This window comes from Lutjanus erythropterus, chromosome 12, assembly GCF_056507025.1.
Source record: "Lutjanus erythropterus isolate fLutEry1 chromosome 12, fLutEry1.hap2, whole genome shotgun sequence".
Taxonomy (NCBI): Eukaryota; Metazoa; Chordata; class Actinopteri; order Lutjaniformes; family Lutjanidae; genus Lutjanus; species Lutjanus erythropterus.
Genome location: NC_139328.1, coordinates 9795639 through 9818832, shown reverse-complemented (window position 1 = coordinate 9818832; position 23194 = coordinate 9795639). Strand labels below are relative to the sequence as shown.

The 23194-nt window shown below is 39.5% G+C and overlaps 1 long non-coding RNA gene across 1 annotated transcript; it reads left to right on the top strand.

The window, feature by feature from the left end:
• The first annotated feature begins 9068 nt into the window (after positions 1-9068).
• On the top strand, positions 9069-22732 carry LOC146317605 (uncharacterized). Its single transcript, XR_014771706.1, has 3 exons — positions 9069-9295; positions 19475-19628; positions 22428-22732. It is a non-coding gene; the product is annotated as an uncharacterized LOC146317605 (long non-coding RNA).
• Positions 22733-23194: the final 462 nt, after the last annotated feature.

Below are 23194 nucleotides of genomic sequence, written 5' to 3'. Positions count from 1 at the left end.
ATACACTCTTAAAAGTAAGAGTTCCAGAGGGGTTCTTCCTGAAGGGCTAAGAACCATTTGCTTCTGAAGAACCATTTTTGGAAGAAAGAGTTCTTCAAGGATTGTTGAAATCCTCTTCTCAAGTGTTCTTTTTATTATAATGTAAAAGGGTTCTTGATAGATAAAACCCTTGGAATATAAAAACTTTCACAGTAGTAACTTCTTGCATGTGTTCTAGATAAAGCCCTTTGAATATAAAAAAGGTTCGCAGTGTAATCCTCTGGATGGGTTCTAGTTAAAACCCTTGGAATGTCTGGGAGGAACAATTAACTATAGAAGGTTTCTACATAAGGGGCTCTGGGTGAAGCTTTTCACAGATGGTTCTAGGTATAACCCTTTATGTTGGGTTTTAGGTAGAACTCTATGAAAGGGTTATAAGGGAAACCTTTCTAAAAGATTCTTCCAGGACAAAAAACAGTTGGGGACAAGTCCAAGAACCCATTCTGGTTCTAGTAAGCATCTTTATTTCTGAGAGTGCAGAAGCTAAGGAGTTTGTGGTTCTAGTGCAGAGCTGCAATGTTTCCATGCCTGTCATGAGGTTACAAATTACAGGAGTGAAAAATACCAGCAGAAAAGGCAACATACAGTTGGGTCAGGGCGGCAATATTTAACCGAGATTATGAATATTTAAAGTATGTTGCAGTAAATCTCAAGTGCCAGCCTCTCTGTCCTTGTAGGTTGACCTCGTCTGTTGGATTTCATAACACGGGGATTCAAATATAAACTCAAACTGTGTCCAAATAAATTTAACAATCCCAGCTCTTAAATTGTTTTTTAAATCAATCTCATAGCTACTTAATATATTTTAGTCAGCAATTGGATGCATTTGCCTCCCTACAGCGAGACAATTGTATTATCTAATTTCACTGAACCTATTAGCCGCATCTTTCTGCAGTCCTCTTCCCTCAGCATGTGCTTCTGTGCACACATGAGAGCAGACACATTCACATTCTCAGCTATCGATCGTGTCTGAAGCTTTTCACCTTTTCTCTCACTCAGTGCACACACAAACTGCACAAAATGCACACCAGTTATTCTCAGCCTTTTGGCTTCCAGTTGCCCTTTTTGCTCGCAGCACTTTTATGAGCGGCTTCTTTGCAGCCCTATGGTCTCTATACCGGAAATATCAGCTCGACGGGGCAAAACACTTGTCAGGAAAATCTCCTCTGCTCAATATACTATACAGTCTTAGAAATAAAACTGTGAACTAGGACCGCAAAGGGTTCCTGGCTGCTCATCCCCTTAGGAGAACCATTTTCCTGGTAGAACCTTCCACTTGGAACTGGAGTTCTACCCAGGACCCAACAGAAGGGGTTATACTTAGAACTGCCTGTTAGAGCCCACTATAAGAGGTTATACAGAGAAACCTTCAATGGTGTAACACTCAGAACCCTCTCTGGGGGTTTGATCCAGAACCTCTTCACCTTCTAAGGGTGCCAAAAAGTACTCACCCAAGATGTTCTACCAAGAACCTTTGTATATTCCAAGGATTTTATCTACAACATGCTTAAGGGAAATCTTTTTATATTCCAAGGTTTTTATTTGGAACCCAACAATGGGGTTCTACTGAGACCCTTTTTATATTCTGAGTTTTATGTAGAGCCTACCAATGGTGTTGTAACAAGAACCCCTTTTATTGTAGCACAAAGGACCCTTGACAAAGGTTCCCTTCTTCAAGGATTTCAACAATACTTGAAGAACTCTTTCTTCCAAAGAGGGTTCTTTGGATGAAAGTGGTTCTTAATGGAACCCTTACTCTTACAACAAACCCTTGACAAAACCCTCCTTCAGAAAAGGGTTCTTCAGCAGCGAATGGCTCTAGTTAGAACTTTTATGAGCAACTTCTTTGCAATGTTAGATGTTCTTCATCTTTGAAATATCAGCTTGAGAGGGCAAAACACTTCCTGGCAGAAACTTGTATAAAGGCTCCACTTGGAACCTTTTTCAGAAAGTTCTACCTAGAACCCAACATAAATGGTTATATGTAGAACCATCTGTGAAAGGTTTCACCCAGAACCCAATATAGGAGGTTCTACAGGGAAACCTTCGGTGTTGTAAAAGTTCCATTCAGAACCCTCTCTGGGAGTTTCTATTCAGAACTTTTTCACCTTCTAAGGGTGCTCACAAGAACTCGCACGTCAAACACCTTTCCATATTGCTGGGATTTTATCTAGAACACACTCAGGGGGGTTCTACCTTTTTATATGCCAAGGATTTCATGTAGAACACACCCTTTTTGGAACTCCTATTTCAAAGAGTGTTACCCTGAACTGCCTGTGCCTTCAGGCTCCATCACTGCTAAGGTGCCATCAGGATTGTGCACTTAATATCTCATGAAACCCATTAAAACATATCAGAAGTGGAATGAACAGAAGGTAATGACGTACAGAATAAATTTTTGAACATATTCCCAGTTCAGCATGAGAGAAACTCATTGCATAGCTGAATTAGTTAAAAGAAATCCAATCGTAGGGGAAGTGCAGAAAATCGTCTTTCTGTCTTATTCTCCTCAGCAGCAGGTGCCATGATGAACAAATCTTTTTGATGCTGATGTGAAAAAATAAACATTAGTATTTGGGGCAGTTATCCTATTGTCTAAGCTGTTTTATCCCTTCTGTTTGAATTTGGATTAGACAAAGGGTGCATACAGGTTTTCACATCAAAATGCCAAAAATTCAAAGAGAGAGATCTTTGTCATTTTTAACATCAGTGTCAAGTCGGGAAGTTCAGCCAAAAACACTCAGAGGCAGTCTGTTCTACAGCTAAATCTCCCTAGATGGCTGCAAATGTGCGCTGTGCTCTTTTGCCTTTTGGCTTATTAGACATTTTCTCTCACCTTCTTTTCTGTCTCCCTTTGATCTGCTTTGTAATTGAACTGAAGCCTCCCACTCTCCCCCTCTGTTTCACTCTCTCTAGTATCGAGCTGTCTCTGAGTTGTTATATAATTTTACATCAATACTTATATTTGAGATCAAGGGCTTCACATCATTGCCTCTGTCAGATGACTGAATATGAGATGGGTCAGACTACAAAAAGCTGCCACAGACGCAGTTCTAGCTCAGGTTGGCACAGTATGAATGCACATACTGCCACCCAGTGGGGGAAGGCTTTCATTACATTTTTAAGGAAAAATGAAATTGCTCAAAATGCAAGTTGGAAAGAGAGTGATGGTTAGAATTCAAACTCAACTATAACTACTGTTATTTTTGTGCAATTCTGCCAGCATCATAACATTAGTCAACTATTCAGGTGTATTAAATTATGTATGAATGTTGCAGGACCTTGGCATAAACTTAACCTCACAACATGGGAGAAGTGGACTTGTCAGAAATGATCTACCTCTCTCTGAGTCAGAGAAGAGACACAGTTATTGCTTGCAACTGTTGTGCATGTTGTATCAGTCTATCCACAGCCCTAATGAGGCTTTGACAGTGTGGTAATAGCTAATAATAATGTATGTGTTTTTATGCTTATTTGCAGAAGTGGAAAAAGTACTGGAGGTCTGCACTCATCTGCCCTGTATAATACAGGAAAAATAAAATGCGCTGTGCCTTATTGAATCAATACAGGATGCAATTTGTCCTCTACTCTAATGCACAACACTGTGTTTTCACATATTTTGAATGACATGAAAAATAATGAAACCAAAACAGCTGCATGAGACACAGTGGAGAAATATTAAATCAAAATGACAGGCAAGGTGTCTGTCACTCAGTGACATTGTTGCCCTGGTTACGGAGACTCAGACACACACTTTTTGTTTGCTTGCTTTAACGCAGACAAATACCTTCGGCTTAAGTCCACCAGCGAAAGGGGGGAAGCTGTGCGAGTACAGATCTAAATGGCAGACAGACCACGAGTAGATCAGCCCTGTCAGTGGGAGTGAGTATTTTCTGTCGTCCGTGGTGGACTGTCTGACCTGGAGCAAGTACAAGGGCAGAAGCTCAGAGTGGAGTTATTTTGACAGGACAAACCTTTTGCCCAGTATCTATGATCTGATGTTTGAATTTGTAATGCAACGGCCACTTTTACTCTTACTGACTCTTTATTTCCTTCACATTCATATTCAGAGGAAAAGAGGACTGGAGGATTAATGCAAAACAAAGCACAAATTGTTGGATAAAAATTCACCAGAATGCAGGAAATAAATTGTCTCAAAATCTCATGGGTAAGGAGCCCAAGATGCCCTGCTTGATTCGTGTCCCTGTGCCTGGTGTCACTGGCAAAGTGTACCTTATTTTTCCACATTGCTTGTGGCAACCCTAACTAAAGCAGAAACACTGTCACATTAATTTAACATTACTCAGATACAAGTAAAAGTATTGTTCTCAGAGACTACTCAGAGTAGTTACTTTTTAATGGTTGCTGTTTAGTGCATTATCAATACCAGACATTAATAGGCCTTTTCAATCGAAAGGGGTTTCCATTTCTGTAACTCTTCAGTCTAAATTACTCCAAACTCCAGGGGCCGTATTCACACAGCTTCCTAGTACAAAGAGTCGCCCCGAGTGATGAAATTCTAAGACAACTCTTACAATTATGATATTTTCTAAGAATGTCCCCTTATTGTTCAGACTGGATCCACGGTAAAGATTAAAGTTATTCACAAAGCATCAGCCCATCAGAGAACTCCTAAGGCGAAAAACTGTCAGGGAGCAGCGAGCAAGACTTTTAAGAGGCTTAAGAGTTTTTGAAGCAGAGGAGAAAATGGCAGAAAGGCAAGAAGGTAGTAGAAATATTATTCAAACACTGACAGACAGTGAGTTAATTAAACAATACAGATTAGAACATGCAGGGATAATGTTTGTGGTCGATCTCATTAGAGATGCGCTCACATAAACTTTATTTATACATCACTTTTCTTCATAAATTTACAAAATGCTTTGTGACAGGAAATAAAAGCAGACAAGACAGACAAATCGCCTACCTAATGTGATAATGCTATAACGCTAGAAATGAAAGTGATCACGACATTAAGATTTTTTTTTTTTTTATAAAATGTAGCAGTGATGATTTGGGTCTGTCAAAACCTTCATCAGCAGATGATCGCACAAACAATTAGAGCGTCTCATATTGTGATGCATTTTCTTTCCACTGGATGTCCACACCTCGCAGGCTCACAAAAGGGCGTTGATTGACTTCCCCTATTAATATCAAATATTTTGGGTACTAAAATCACCATCACGGAAAATAAATGTAAGCAAATAAATATAACAACCAGCATGTGACAAGGCTGCTGCACAACTATTTATTGTTTTACTTTTTAACTATGGAATTTCATTTAATTCAGCAGAGATGTTCTTAAATACTGTTCATAATTACACCAGGAGCCATACCATAATACAGCCTAAATTTGAGTGATTTTTACTCTCTATTTTGTGCCCATTATCACTGAGCATGCTTTTGTTTCTATTTTTCTCTCGTTTTTGGGATCAACCAATCACACTTAGAATTGACCCTCCTAAGTTACTGTTGCAGCCAGACCAGTTCGGATAAGAGCTAAGCCAACCTGGCCAGAGTGAGACGTATCGTCTTCGGCTCAGTTTGATTCTGCACCAGCCCACATCCTCCTCCTCATACCCCCTCCACGTAACAATGCAGTGGTAACTAACAAGTTTGGCTGGAGGTAAAATTACTGCAGCTAGTATTTACTAGTTTGTGTTAGAGCAGATAAAGTTTAATCCATTCCCCACATGTGTGCTCTTGTGTTTCACGTTTTTGGGATGCTACATCCATCCATCCATCCATCCATTTGTACATTACTTTCATACTTGTGCACTACATCTCAGGGTGAAATACAAATTAAGGCTTCGCACACTGTGACGGCCCTCTGGCTCTGTCACAGCATATGGTCGTGTGTGTCTTGCTCTCGGCTGCTGTGTGTGTTTGTGTTTGCTTTGGGTCCTGGTGGGTGGAGGTGGTATTCAGTACAAGCGGGTGCACCTGGTCGGTGCATCCAGAATGCACAAGATCAGCTGGCCCATTCCTGCTGGTATTCATTGCTGTCTCTCTCCCATGCACCATATGTTTTGTTGTGTTTGGTTTAGTTATACTTATCCTTATTTTATGCCACACAGCACCATACAACACTACACCTGCACTCACAAAGAGGTAGTGGTAGGTTTAGGGTCACAATTGCACAATGTGTTTTACAATAAATAAATAAATAAATAAATAAAATAAAATAAAATAGACAGACAAGACAGATAACTCTCTCACTTAACATAATAATGCCTTTATAAAATGAGAGCGATCATAACACTAAGATATTTGCAGCAGCAGTGATGACTCGGGTCGTGATTAAACAAGAGTGATTAAAGAGTCATTAAACAAAAATTGCATCTCTTTCTCATATTGTGACACAGTGACACGGCCTGAAGAACGTTCACGGACACAGCGGGCTTCACCCATTAAAATTAGCAGCAGGGTAAAGAAATGTAAGAAAATAAATATAACCACTCTCAGCATGTGGAAAAGCCACTGCACATGTGTTTCAAACATTTTATCAGCTTACCTCTAAAGTATTGCTTACAATTTATTTGACAGAGATGTTCTTAAATATTATTAGTAATCATGCCATATCGTAATAGAGACTAAATTCTATTGATTTCACTGTCCATTTGATGTCCACTATCCCATTTTTTCTTCACTGGATTAACCAATAGGATTATTTAAAAGCATGGGTCATACCTAAAATAAAAGTTTGTCTCTCTTCCTTGCTCAGAGTTGCTATGAAAGTTTTCCTAAATCGTTCTTAATGCAGGACTCCTTGCTAGAACATTTTTTTTGGTAATGTTAAGAGCTTTTTAGTTGAGAGTTTTTTGAGTATGGCCCCTGATATCTGATAAATTCTGGTTCTCTGTCAGCAGTGATTTCCAGGCCCTCCACAACGTTTGTTAAGATGAACTCCAGACTGACCCTAAAACAAATAGAGGTGTATTCAGACAGTTCAAATATATGTCGCCGTAGGTCATCTAGTTTCATATGATACCAGTAGCTTCAGCTTTAAAACTGAGCCTGCTAATAGAGCCTATGAAAGACAGACAGATGTAGCTGAGTCAGTCCCTTGATTTATGGAATTTCAGCTGTGCACTTCAGGGTTGGATTTTGTCTCCACTTGTCACCACTGGGGGTCAGTATTACCTTTTCTGAGTGAGCTTGTGTGGTGGATGGCGACAGTTGGGATCACTTGGCTCTATAAAACGCTGGGTTTTGGCATTGTTACTGTAAAGGCTAGCAGACATACAACTTAACAGAGACATATTATCATACAAAACTCACACAGACACACACAGAGATTCTAAGAGTGATGGGAAGTCAAGTGATGAGATGAAATCATTCACTGGTGCCATTTTCAGGTAAGTTTTTAGCTTATCATCTTGATCTCAAGCTTAAAAGCTCCTGCATCTATAAACAACAGGATGAGACCAGAACACACTGATAATCAGAAATGCATTCAGGTTTTTATGACGCTTAGATGTGGGTGCAGTTTGCAGTTTGTCATATGCACACAGAAGAGCACAGAAGCTGTTCTGAGTCTGTGCCGTTGTGAAACAGCAGAAGAAGGTAAGCGCTAAGTGTTAGACATTACTTTGCATAATCTCTGATGTATGATATTATATTGTTGAATTAGATCTGCAAATTGGAGACAAAAACACAACACAAAAATGAATATTATTTGTGTCAGGCAATGGGGGGGAAATATAAACTCAGAAGATGTTGTTTTTGTACATCAATTTTAATTACCAAAGAATATGACGTGGTTTACTGCTCTACTGAAATGCCTTTTGTCTAAATGAAATACTACTTTAATAAAGGATCATCATGTGGGATTCAGTGGTAATTCAACAATAGGAAAATTCACCAACTGAGGGGAAAAATATAAATCACTTCACAGGGGCAATACAATGGATGAAAATTTACTTTCTACATTAAAAATGCATTAAAATTGATTTCTCAGCTTCCACATCATGTGGTTGCCCACATTAGCAAACTACATTAAGAATAACAAACCAAGTCCAACAAAGTCGTATCAAAAACTGTGGATATTAATAATAAATGTGAATTTTGTACAAATGAAAAAGAAACAACTAAACATATTTTTATGAACTTTATGGTTGTTGCAAAAATTGAGGATTACTTTTGTTTAAAAACAAATTTAATTGAGCTGGAGACCAAGGATGGACTATATTATGAAAGCAGAAATAAGAAAGTTTAGTAAACTATCAGCCTTTTATTTCTCTGGGGGAAATTTCACATCCATAAAGCCACATTCTGCAAGGTCTCACCCATTATTTGAAACTGTCAGGCTGGAACTTAACAGTACTTAAAGTTTATTCAAATTATAAACAACAAGAAAAATGCACTCATATAGTGAAAATGATCTGAGAATTACCTACCTGGTCTTTTATATGTTATATGTGCATATTTGTTAGTAATTTATTCAATATCACTACTAGTACTTACAGAGTTCCAATACAAGCACTTAATAATGCCATTAAAATTCTTACAATAACTTTTAAAACATGTTTTATTTTTAATTACATGGTCACATTTTAAATGTAACAAATCATTGTTGCTGTTTCCTGCTACAAGTGTAACCATAGTTAACTATACATATTCCATTTTTAGTTTGTAGTAAGTTACATTACTGATTTTGTGTTCCTTATTATTATTATTATCTGTGTATATTTCAGTATAATAATTTCCTAACATTATTATGAACTTGCAGAATTGTTTACTATTATAAATTGTGTTATATATTATTCTATTATTTAACTAGTATTTTAATGAAACATTTACATGTGTAGTATTTACGCTTCTTCTTCATGTCCCTCTTGTCTAAGAGCTAATTAGTTCCTACCTGTCATTGTTTACGGGGGACAGGTATGAGTGTGGGGCCATGTGTGCAACAGTTTTGTTTATCCTGCTGTGAAAGTTGCGTGTCCTGTGTTGTCAAGCCGTTTTGGTGAAGAATAAATACACAAAGAGAAGTTGTAGCAGCTTATTACGAAGAAAGGATGTTTTTTCTTCGTCTTCGGATTAATTTGCAGAGACATTCAACTAGTTTACACCCGCCGGGATTTACTGAACAGCGGCTGGCTGCGGTCTGCAGCTGCTCTCTGTGCATTTACTTCAGTTTTACATGGACTTACATGGAGTTTTATGGACAGTTTCCAAAGTCTCTGCGGTCATTAATGGATGACAGCGAGGACAGCGAGTCTCTGGCTGATGATGACGACGCGACCAAAAAAGGGTAAGTATCAGCAAACACCTTGAACTCTGCATCATGGCGGTTCATGTTTACATGTATCAAGCCTCTGCTTTGCGTGACGTGGTATCGGCTGTTGGATATCGAAGTAGTTTTATGAGTACGAGTACGTGAGGACAGTATCGGACCGATATCGGTATCGGTGCATCCTTATCATATACTATTGAAATATTGACTGTATCAACCTATTGAGAGGGAGGTCATGCCTGTATTATTTTGTTATGATGACAGAAGGTTTCCTTTATTTTTACCGTATCATATGCTGAACTTGACAGTTCAGTAAAGATATTATATATTTAAAAAACATGAACAACCCAAGTTTGAACAAAGTCAAAACTTACTTTGCATTTGTGCCTAAAAAATATGTCACCAAGTCACAAGATTGATATGACATCAGATTCTCTTCACATGTTGTCAAGTAGGGGTGGGGGAAATTTCCGATTCTTAGATGCATCGCGATTCGGACGTGGACGAATCTGAATCGATTCACAAACGTCCAAATTTCGATTATTTAAATCTGTTAATTAAAGTAATACAGAAGGTTCTAAATAATGCGGAACTAAGAGTGAGAGAAAAAGTAATGTGTGTTGTGAAAAAGTGCATCAATATACATAAATTAAAGATGCATCAATTGTTTTATAATCGAATCGTAGCCCCTGAATTGTAATTGTAATCGATCGGCAGGTGCCCAAAGATTCCCACCCCTATTGTCAAGACATCTTGTTTGAAATAAACTTCTACATAACTTCCATTACTTCCAGATATGACTCATGTATCCAAATGAGGAGTTCTGTTCGTGCTCTTCGAGCATCAGCCTCTTGAATTCCTCCATCTCTCTATTACAGGGTAAACTTGAGTGTAGCTGTGTCTAATTGCAATGACATATTTTAATCAGCAGGTGGCGCTGTGGCATCACCACATGGCTAAACATAGCGGTAAATCAAGTGTTGTTTGGCACCACAGGATGTGTTTTCACTCAGTGCTGGGAAGCGGCAGTGCTCTACCAACAGCAACAGTAACATGCTGCACACACAAGGAGAAAAACACCACAAAGATATAATTAACACAAAGGCTACAGTGTCAACACACTTTTCCAGCAGCTTGGAAAGATTTCCGATGACACTTCATGAATCCAGCTGACATTTGAGCAACCCATGAGACTTAAGTCATCTTCTGTGACCTGGAACAATCCATAATAACCTCTGACCCTCGACCTTCTCAGTTGTCATGTTGCTCCTGTCCAGAGTTCAGCTGGGAGTGGTGGGAGATCTGGAGGGAGGCCAGTCTGCTGAACTTGTCAGTCTGTCCGTCTGAGAGGAAAAAGGAAGAAGATAAGCCACTGTGTTAAAGGTGTAATATGTGGCATTTCCGCTTTAAAATGTCTAAATATGACTAGACTTATGAGCCGTGTATGTACATTATCCCAAAGGTTTTCGTTCTAACACAGAGAAATCTGTTATTTGCGTTTCATTTGGTCGCCTGCCAGTGGTGTCATATCCCCTCCACCCTACAGACATATATACATTGGCCTTGGGATTGCACGTCAACATCGACGGGGACAGAGGGACGGAGCAAGACTGGCTTGTAACCAAAGACAAGTAAACAGGGGCACTTGTTCTGGTAAAAAGCACTGTAACATTGAGATTTCTCAACTGATTTCAGTAAGTCATTTTTATATATAAAGGTTCATGATCTATGTGGAGTAAATAAGAATTTTCATTCTTCATTTAGATCCCAAACCCATGAATATAACATGACTCGCTGAACTCAGTTTAGAAATTTAATGCTTTTTTATCCAGAAAATGATGAAATTATGAAATCGATGAAGCAGTCGACGAGGCGTCTATGTACACGTGTTGATTGTTTATCCCCGCTAGTTGCTGTAACTTCTAGGAAAACATGAGAAATACCAGATGACACATGAAAGAGTGAGGAAGGACGAACCTGATTAAATTTATCTTGAATAAAAGTTTAATACATAAACCTCGTCTGAGGACAGGATTTCTGTCTGGGTCATGTCAGCTTGATTTTCATCAAGACAACAACCCCCATGATCCCACGCTACTTCACAACATCATCAAGGTCCATCTTTTGTTATTGTTTTCATTCAGAGACCCCTAGCAGAAATTGCATGGTGTGCGTTTAAGCTCTTGAACTGCTACATTAAAATGAGACACCATGTGTATCTCACATTAGCTATGCTTCATTTTCAGATACTTGCACAAAGCAATGAAGCAGACAAACAGTGACATTTCTTAAAGTAAAAGTTTCTGTAATTAAAGGACCTGGTAAATTAACAGACACAAGTAAAGGCTTAATTATGTTTCTTGTGGTCTCTGTGGCATACAGGCATTTTGGGTGAATTTCAGATCCGTTTCAGAGTATTTGACACCGAGTTACAGTGACTTGAGAGTTTTATATCCAGCCTGTTCTCTTTATGCCAACCAGCACAAGTTATGTTACAGTTGGCCTGAGTTTGAGTCTCTAATTGTGTCACAAGTTGATACCACAAACCTTTTTCACAGAAACAGTGGGGTAAACACAGGTGTTACCAATGATAGATGAATGAGAGCGAACCTTAACTAGTATCATTGGTAACACCTGTGTATACTTTATCATATCATGTCAAAATAGCTGCTGTGAAAAAAAGGTCTGTTATATTTAGTATGTAATATATATGTGTCATATTATTGTTAGTAAACAAGTTTTGTATGAACAGGAACATGTTTGCGACTTCACTGACAATTAAACCTCACGAAAGCAAAAGATTTAATACTTCTTTGTTATCCATACTCTTTTACATCCTTGAGTTGTCTCACCACGATCCGTCTGATTTAATTACATTTTCTCAGCATTCAGCCGCTCTTCCATTTCGTCTATGAAATGCACTGTGGTAGATCTGTACCTCAACAGCAAGCTCAAAAATCAAGCTTTTTTCTGTATAGGTACTGACAATTTTGAACATGTTGTTCATTTGCACACACACACAGACAGACATAAAGATGCCAATGAAAAGATGTGTTATAAACCTTTGATAATTTTTGCTAATTAGAGGCCTTTTTCGAGTTATATGATCACAATCAACTGGAGGATTTTGTTATTTTTCTCTTTCTGTCTGAAATAAACAGAGATCACGTCCAAAGACATCAAAACACAATGCAGACAAGTCTTGTAGAATATGAGTTGTAGAATATGTCTGAGGAAAAAACTGTGGAAAGGTCAAGGCAAGTCATGAGTTCGGTTATACATAAACACACAAGTCTCGTATATGTTCACATTAAAATCTGAAGAAGTTTGCGTATCTGAAAAGAGGAGCGACTTATCTGTAAACTACATACTTAAAATCTGCTTTGTATTTGTATGAAGTATGGAACTGGGACAGAACTCAATTCTCAATTCTTGATAAGATTTGAACAGCTGCATTTCCCAGCAGAACTGTGAGACAGTGGGAAAAGTGGAGAAAGTTTTGGGGTAATGCTTTGACTGTCCCATGTCGCTGCAAGCCCAGAGTTGGAACAGAACAAAATAAAGAGATGGTTCAGATGATTTGATGTGGGGTTGTATGAGGTTCTTAGTAGATGGTGGTTGGCACCCCTCCCAGTTTGGAGAAGCAGATGGACTAACAATGAACTGCTGTTGACAGGGTCAGAAACAAAATGGATTTTAGCCAGTTAAAAAAAAAGGACCACCTAAAAAAGCCATTATCAGTTCATGTGCGTGATATTTAGGATATTTTCACCACTCAACCTTTTCCGGAGAGAAACCCAGCATTATATAAGACAAAAATCATTTTCTCCAAACCAGCCAGACTCAATGGATAATTTTATCATGCAGAACGAGTGAGTTTCTGATCTGCCTCTGCCTCGATGTGTTACTTTGTTTGTATTATTGTGTTTGTGTCTTCAGTGAATCCAGCGAGGCAGTGGTAGACCAGTAACTCCTGTGTTCTGTGTTTTTCCCACAGAGTTCAGGTCATTCAGTGAGAGTTTTATAACTTTGGTTTCCTGTTGGAAAAGGCTGTCTGATGGCAAAATAAAGTGGTGAAAATATTCTATATTTGCGTACACTTAAACTGACTTTGTTGTTATAAGGTGGACCTTATTTAAGAGGCTAAGATACCTTTAGTTGCTAACCTTTACTTCCATGCTGGTGCATCTCCAAACCGGGCGCGTGCCGGCCAGCATCTACTGTAGTTAATACACTGGCTATCGGTGATTACCTCATACAACCCCACATCAAATTATCTGAACTATCCCTTTAACATATGGATGGGCGAGACCGCAGGTGATGTTTTGCAGAAATCCGAAAGCATGATTTTTTCATAAGGAGAGATCTGTATAAGATCATTATTTTTATGTGGATTGAAAAATATATCATAAGGTAGATATATTGTAGACTTGTTGCCACCACTTATTATACTTTGTGGATTATTTATACACTGTCTTGCAACAAACGAGCACTTGAAGTTGCTGTCACTGTGAAAAATTTGAACTTTTTCGGGAGTGCTGGGGGACTGTAACCCAACGGTCCTTAAATCTGGTTCCTCATTCCGCCTGTTTTGTGTCCTCACATGGGGCAGGCAAACCCTCTCTGCACACACACACACACACACACATACACACACACCTTCACGCACACACACTCACACACACATATGCATATTCGACAGGCCATCCATCAAGCCCTCAATGAGCTGAGGATCTGGGGAGTGTGGTCTAAATGAGAAATCATTGACTAGGAAACTGTGTGGTAATGGGGTCCGCTTCTGATTGGATAAGGAGATTGAACCAAGAACGGGGAGATTTGGCTGAGCCACCTGCATTTATGTGGCGGGGGTGCAGACTATAAGGAGAGGGCAAAATGACAGGGGAAAAAAAGTCAGATGTGGAAAAATGTAGAGGAGTAAAACAGTGAGGGAGATGAGATCGGAACCGTTAATTGCTTTTCTCACTTGTCCTCATTGCTTCTAACCACATAACACAAAACGCTGATTAACAATTATTAATGGTCAACAAGTCAGTGCTGACTGATAATGTTTTGAGACTCTGTATTACAGTGGTAATTACTGATATAACACATATTCTGTGTGCAGCACAAGGTTTTGACATTTAGGATTTGACATGGGCTTTGTTGCGTATGTGTGTGCGTGTATGAATGCGTGTGTGTGTGTGCGTGTGTGAGCCTGCAACAGGCCGATAATGCTGCGTGCATCACCTGGCAGCAATGTTTATTGATCTGATGATGCATGCTGGGAGGAAAGATTGCTTTCAAAGGTCAATGTTAATATCAGAAGGTCGTCGTGTTAACTCGGCGCTATTGTTTGTTTGCATGTGTGTGTGACTGGATAACTGTTGTGCAGAGGTGTGTGTGTGTGTGTGTGTGTGTGTGTGTGTGTGTGTGTGTGTGTGTGAAATGAGGTCATTATCTAAATAATAAATGTCCAAGTGCATTGTTGTCCCATGGCCAAGTATCATTTTACACTTTCAATCCACCGAGCAAAAAGCTTTGAGCACCGCTGTTATGACATTTATTGATGGCTTGTGCATCATTTTATGAATCCTTTTGTTTTTCTGCCGTCACAGTCACCATCACACAAGTATTTGCGTGTGACTACACGTATCAGACTGGTGTTGTGTGATAGAAACTCAGGTGCATATTTTTAATTGGAAATTAGTGACCTCGTGGTGCAGCATAAAATCACAAATTGGAAAACTGAATATGAAATATAAAATCACGTCGCTGAATTGAAAAACTAAAATGCAATCACAAACTATAACACTTAGCTGGCAGAGCAAGTAATAAGAAAAGACCATCCAAAATCGCAAAGCAAAACAAACACAACTTTAATTACATTGAATCTGTCTCAGATAATTAAATTAATTGGACTTAAAGAGATATGCACACTGAGGCTTTGAGTAATGGGGCTCCGACTTCCAACTGCACAACTTCTACTGTTACTAATCTGTGTCCCAGTGATGTTGTTGAATTTCTAAATTCTATTTGCATTCCTAATAATCAAGCACAAACCTGGTCAAATAAAACTAAAATTATATACTCCAAGAGAGGAAAGTGAGTGAGAATATGATTTTTTTTTTCCTTTTATCTAGACTAGACAAGATCACCCCTTTAGGCAAAGTTTGACCTCGGTTTGCACTGTAAACAACAACAGACAAGTTCCATTCATGTTGTTCCGGTAATAGCCACTAAGTTGTATATTTAAATGCGTGTCAGTTATATTGATTTTACAGTCAGGTAAGTAGTAGAGGAAATAGTAAGAAGATACATGTGCTTACTTCATTAATAGAAGATAAAATACATATGAGAGGATAATTGTATTTAAAGGAAAAACACCATTAGCTGGAAAGTTCCACTTCATTTTTAAAAACACTCATACTTAAAGCTATAACATGTAAGGACTCTGCATTAAAATGTTGAAAAATGTGAGACATATGTTATATATTTTATTGAGTCATACACTTACATTGTGACAAATGTTTTCACAATGTTAAAACACAGAAATACGTAATTCATTCAAGGTAACAGTGCATTTCCTGTTAGCCGGAAAATACAGGATATGTCAGAGAGTGAAGAACGAAGTTGGCCATGACATGAATAAAACTTTAATATCACCTCATCTGTGGACATGTCATGTCAACACATTTTCATCAGCTGCTGTGGTTGTTTAAAAGTGAAAATAACAACTCCCATGATCCCACGCTACCTCATGACATCATCAAACTACGTCTTTTGTTATTCTTTTAATATGAGAGATGTCAAGTTGCGGAATTGACTTATTGTGTGTTCAACCTACAAGGACTCGAAGAAACAACTGTGACAAACAACCATTATAGCAAAATGTTAACCTATTTCTTTCTTACATTGTTATTAGTTATGCATCTAACGTCATCGGAAGAGGAGAAAAAAAAGAGATTACTGTTATTTCAGGAAAGTTACAGTTCATTTGCATATCGTGTGGAACGAAAATAGAGCACAAGAGGAAATCTGCGTCTGCTGCATCTGTGTCTGTCTCCATCAAAATGACTGACAGAATGCCCCTACCCTGCCTGACAGTGTGTGATTAAATTAGGGCCCCTGGCAAACACAAGCTCAATCAATAAATAGTTCCGTCTATTAAAACTGCATCGGCGTAACTGAGTGCTTTTGACTGAGGTGCCTAATACATTTGTATTTTGCAAAAAGCACTAATTAAAACAGGAGTGCAGGACAATGATATGAAGGCATGAGGAACACACAGATTGTCAGTCATAAAAAAATTGATAGAATAAAGCACCTGTGAGACATGAAGTATACCTCTGAGGTATGTGGGTGCTCCAGTCATAGGATTAACGGTAGCTATTATAATAATGATTTACTTATTGTCACACTCATTCCAGCATCCTTTAAGTTAATATAATGATCTGAACAAACACGTCAGTCCACCACTGACTTCATCTCGTCCACTGTTCCAGCCTGACTGAGGAGTTACGCTCTTTGTATTCAAATGCAGCACTGGAGTTTCATTTGCTGGGTTCTGCAGGGGTCATCCTATGACAGGGGATCAGTGTACGGCAGACAGAGGGCAGATTGATTTGACCTCCGTTTTTCTCCCCCTCTCCACCGCCAGATGTTTATCCCATTTAGCGTGACGGACTCAGGGATGCGGGCCGTTGTGTGTGCGCGCGTCCTGTCCATACGTGGCTGTACAAAGCACTGGCCCTGACTGAGGCAGGCAGACTGAGGTTGATAGATTGTACCGAACTATCTGTCACAGGCCAGGGAGGGGAGAAAAAGACAGGGCGGAGGAGACGGAGGGATGCATTTTGATGGTGTCCCTGTGAAACAAACAAGTCGACGGGGAACGAGTGGGATAGGCTGTCACTGGGAGCTGACATAAAGTGATGAGCTGTCAGGCTAGTTTTGTTTTTCCTCATTAACAAGTCCACCTCCTGAATGTTGCTTTTTGTGGCCAGAAAACTACTTTATGAGCCTCCCCAGTCGACTAGCCCATGATAACATGTTCGGGGATACAAAAAAAAAAAAAAACAATTTACCATGTGTCAAATGTTGTTGTTGTCAAGGCACCTCTTGTGAAAGAAGTGGGAAAGGTTGTTGCATAAATTGAAAGGTGTATTACACCAGAGGGAGCGAGGCCACGTCGTTAATAGGAAACTTTCTTAAATGCTGCAAGTGAATAGAATGAGAACCCCATTAACCTCATCTATGATTAGAGCTCCCTAATCACAAGAAAATGAACGCATTCTAATCACCACAGCCATCGAGAAAACAATTAATCAGTGAATTGTTATAGGTGAGGTAACTTTATAAATGTATTTCGATGCAATTACTAATTATCTGTTAAAAAAAATAGTCAGTAACCTCATCCAAGTATTACAATATTAAAGTAATGTAATCTCATTAATTTCCCTTACTTCTGGATTACCTCATTACCAAATATGGTGAAACTGTTCAGCCTAATATAATGTTGTTCCTTCCTTCGGTGTGTGTGAATGCACGTTAAATATGCTCTTCATACACTTAACACTCAAAGATCAGCTAAACTGACAGAGAATTATTCTGGTCAGCGGCTTCTGTTTTTTCCCCCCACGCCATCTTGGTCACCAGCATCGCCACAGGCAGTTTCCAAATATTTCTTAGTTGTAGTAGTAGTTGAGGTGGTAGTAAAGGTTAGCTAACTAACTGTATTTCTTTGTAGCTAACATTAGCTGTTGTTCTGTGTACTGTAACAGTTGAAATAGTAGAATCTTCCATTAAAACACACTATACTGCCAAGATACAGTTTTCATGAGATACATGTTTTCATGAGTTAGGTTGTTTAGCACTCATGCTACGGACAGACAGATGTTTCTACTTTGGCCTCTCAACACATGCATGGCATTTAGGGTATGTGTGGCCTGTTCATGCATGATAAAGTAGTAGCTGCACAACCATGCTTGATAAGATTGACGTATATTTCATTTTATTAAAAGACAAACATTGTGGAAACCTTGGTACCAGTGTGGTTGTGAGTGTTCTGTTATTGGCTTCTGCTAAGCTAGCTCAACCCAGAGTTGAAACAGTTTGAGTAAAGAACGTTAGCAGTATATCTATGTAGCTAACATTAGCGGTTGTTCTGTTTTGCTAACATTAGCATTTGGTCTGTGTCACTCACGTTAGTGGTTGTTCTGTGTAATGTTAGCACTTGGCCTGTGTAACTAATAGTGGAAGTTGTTCTGTGTTGCTAATGTTAGCAGTTGGTTTGTGTTGCTAACATTAGAGATTATTGTGTGTAATGTTAGCGTTTGGTCTGTCTGGCTAACATTAGCAGTTGGTCTGAGAAGCTAGCATTAGTGGTTAATCTTACCTGTAAATTTTTTTTTATTTAGCTGTTGAGTCCTTGGGTGATGACAGTATTTTCACAACCTGACACACCAGATGGTTTGTTACAAAGAACCATCGGGGAAGTTGTCCTTAGAAACTTTTTGGAAAAGGGCAAGCGCTTTCAAAAAAAACAAAAAAACAAAAAAAACACTTGGCAGGTGATTGGATGAGTCTAACTGGAGCTAACTTTAACCATTCAGATCAAACTCTTGCCAAAGCTGGTCAGGAGAAGAGCAAAAACATCTCCTCCACTGAGCAAAGCCTTGTGTCACCAAAAGGGCACAAAAGGATGTTGAAGCCCGGCAAGATAGATTCTTGAATCCAGCTGCCTCGCAAGGTCAGTGTTTTCACAGCTGAAGGCAGAGCTGTCAGTGTCCTGTGATGCTGTCCCTCTTTTCTGCTTTAAAGACAAACTGATGTTGAAATTTTCACCTGGTGAAGGATATTTTCCAATATAGTCCATGATAATGAGCTGACTGAAAGATTTGCTGGTTTCATTCAGAGCAGAATGGTGCTGTGAGACTCATGAAGTGTTGTAATGTGTCCACACTTTGCATGATAGTATATCATTATTGTAACGTATTTTAAAAATGTAATCCTGCTAAAAGACCCATTTTTACTATCTGTAATGTGACTTTTATGTGTAACTTTAATGGATTAAAGTTACCTTTTTTTGTATCCTAATTATATCATTATCATTCATTATTCCCCAAGCCTGATTTTATGGTTCATGCGTTGGATTTTATGTGATTTTGTGTGTTTTTTTGGACTGGTGGCACCTTTCAGGAGATGGATTGGGAGCTCGCTGCTAGAACATTGTCTGCAACAGAAAACCCTATGGCAGCTGACAGAGCGTGGAGTGACTGAGGAGGGGGATGCACCGATCCATTATCCATCATTCTGTGTTCGAGTCAGACACACCACTCATGCACATTTGAGTGTGAGTACATGCACACGCACACACACACACACACGCATGCATGCAAAAGAGTAAATACAAGTAGGAGCATAGCCTCTCGCACATGAACTCTCAGTCAATCTCTGTCTCACACACACGCACACACACACTTGACGAAGAGCAAGCTATAATGATGCTCTTACTCATTCAACGCTGAGCAGAATCTCCTCATTGTGCTGTTGTGATTAATGGTAACTAAAGAGCTTGAATCTTGAATAGAATGAATGCGAGCTAACGACTTATTAATCAAACTGCTATACTTTAAACAAATAATGCTTTCACTGCATCTCAGCAAGGAGAAATGGAGTGTAATCCCTCTTCTCCTTCTTCTCTCCCTTTCCTGTGCAAAAACATAAACATTTATTAAATATGTTCTCCGTGTGTGTGCACAGGTATTTTCATGTCTGTTTTGTTTGTGCGCCTGTTTCTGCTTTCGTACAGATGTGGCTCTCCGTGTGTCAGAGAAGTGCAATGAATGTCTCTGAAGTGTCTGTGTGCTGATAGCAGGGGACAGGTACCATCACTCTTGGCATCATTGGCAGATTAATGAGAGTGCTGTATTTAGCTCCTGCCCCGTCTCCCTGCCTGACCTACTGTCAGAGACTCGTTCCACTCTTGAAACTCACAAAAACATCTTATTTCTTATATGGGTTTTTACCACAGGCATAACTCTAACCTTGAAATTTTTTATAGACATGTGGTTGAATGCAACTGGCTAGCAGGCAGCAAGAATTTTTCACAGCTTTACATTTTTAGCACGGTTGGGTACAGAACTTGATGCCTCTGGGCCCAGATCCAAGTACACTTGACCCCAAAGTCCAGTTCATTTGATTAGTGTCAACACTGTGTACCATACTGAGGCACAGTTTGTTGATCCCTGCTTGGCTCCATTTTAACAGTGGTCTGGAATACGGTTCATGAGTACTTGAGTACGGTTTACGTCAGGTGTGAAAGCTAACCGTACCAAACAAGGAAGTGGACTGCTTTTGGCATCTTGTGAGTGGCAGGCACCATAGCAACGGCATAAACAAAAGTTGTGTTGATGATGATGCAAGTGTACTCAGGTACAGAACAACATTACTAATGTGAAAGCTGATCGGCTGGGGAGCGGAGAGAGGGAGCAATCGTACTCAGGCACAGTACAAAGCAATCATACCTGTTAAAACCAAATTACATAATATGGAGTCCCAATTAACTCTAAATCAATCTGTGCCAAATTTCGCAACCTGGGAGCACATCTGGGTGAAAGAGTCATGAAGAATTGTGAGAAAAAGTGTGACGTAACCCCTGCAGCTTATTCAAATCACAGTGAGTCAGGGCAATAGCAAGCTGAAAGTGATCATAAGCCTGTCAAAACTTGACATAGGTGTTTTGAAAAGTTTAACACATGCACACATGCTGCAGCATTTATCATAGGAAACGGAAAGCTGACCAGAGCACATGTCCAACCAAATACAAAAATACTAAATATAATATATAAATGATACATTCATGTAAATAGTATGTCTTAAGACTAAAGATTGCACTAAGTCCCCTGCAGCAGATGCAGCTAATGTTAGCACACCTGCAACTAACGTCTAAAACAGTGTGACTTACTGTAACCCTCCATGACCAACATTAAGTGAGGCACCAACAACTTCAGGTTATTAATTAGCTCATTGGATAAGTTGTTGTTAGTGATAACTGGGCTTTTTTTTAACCGTCTTGGTTTACATTAACTTAGCATTTTTACTAGCATTAGCTAATGAGCTACTGACCAACAATGATATTTAGTATGCTACAACAGTGTTTGAGATTTATTATGATGGCCAAAGACTTAGCTGATTGTATACTGTTAACTGGGAAATATTACAGTCTGAGTCTATTTTTTTTTTCAATTAAAAATGAAATTTTTTTCATTATAAAGAGACTTAAGCACCAAAAAATGTACTTACCAAATTCTAGGAATTTCCTGTATCTGTACCATATTGGTTCCAATATGAATGGTACCCAACCCTAATTTTTTTTTGAGTTTCACTTTGCAGTGTAACTTTTATTCTGGCCTTTGCCTGTGCACCCTGTAAAAAATACATTTTGTGGCAAACTTAACCAACCTCATGCATCCCCCACAATGAACCTATTTTCTGACGCCTCTCTTGAGCCATGACCCAGAAAGTACGACCGTGGCTGGGACTCACTTGTGAGTCCTGACCCTCTATTTGGGGAACACTGGTCCACAGCACATCTGTATTCAGCCCTGGCTCTGTACTCATATTGTCAATGGCCAGCGCCCAGACTCCTGAAGATGGATGAAGCTAAAGCCCAGCCTAATAACCAGTCTATCCCCCCAGGGTGGGTGTAGCACTGCACTCCTCTGTCACCTGGGTCCCTGCACTGTCTCCATATTGACTTAGGCATTTCATTTTCATGCATTCATATTCATCACCAGACAAACCTTCCCAGCTTCCACGGTCTCTGGGAAACATCTCTTTCTGTTTCTGTCCTTCTCATTCTGTGCCATTACAATCATCCATCTACTTTGGTGTGTATGTCTTCCTATCACAAACTATACCTTTCTTACGCACTGCATCACATATCAGAATAATGAGTGTGTGTTTGAGTAAATATTGCTCGCCCCATAAAATGCACTTCGCCTTTTCATCCTGAAAGGTCTTCCGTGTGTATACTCTATTCTCAGTGTTGTTGGCAGCACACAGAACAAGCCACACATCATTTTGTATTTCCTGCCTGTCTCCATTGAAAACAGAGCAAATGTTTTCTTTCTTTTTTTTTTTTTTCTAGAAGCCAAACGGGAATCAGGAAACAGGAGACAGAGGAGAAATGTAAAGGTCATGGCACACTGGTCATGGAGAGGCAGAAGCGGGTTGGATGTTTACAGATCAAAAGTGAAATAACTTTGGGGTCAACTCAAAGAACGCAGAGGATTAAAAAAAAAAAGCATTTAATTAAATACAAGTCGGAGAATACCCCACCTGGAGAGGTTGCCTTTTTGTTTTGTCTTGAATCGGGTCTTGAATGGAGAAATAGATGAGTGGAGCGATGAAGAAAACAAAATAGAGGTGGGATGCTACACTCGCAGGCTTAACCACACAGAAAAAAAAAATAAAACAGGCTGCAGAGAGAATGAGAGGCTCTCTACAATGTGTTTGGGCTCAGTATTGGTATTGGGCTGAGGCTCTTGAGCTGAAGTAGGCAAGTGCTTGTGTGGCTTTGTGTGGATCATTATCAGAGTGCTGTGTGGGTGAGCGACTGCACGCACATTTGTGTTATCGTATGCGTGCATTTGTCTCTGTGTGCATTGTGAGGGAGGATGTGCTACAGCAGCAGCACTATTGTTCCTACCTCCCCTCATACTCTTCCTTCCTTCCTCCCCTGCCTCCCCTCCACCCACCCCCAGGGTGTGGACAGCAAACAGGGACAGATTGCTCCGTGTTGCTCCTGTATTCGGAGATGACCTGTGGAGTCATAGGTGATGATGACTGGCCCGGTGAAAAATAAGGCCAGGTGGCTATCATAGGCCTACATAAGCAGCCAGCACCGGGGGCCAT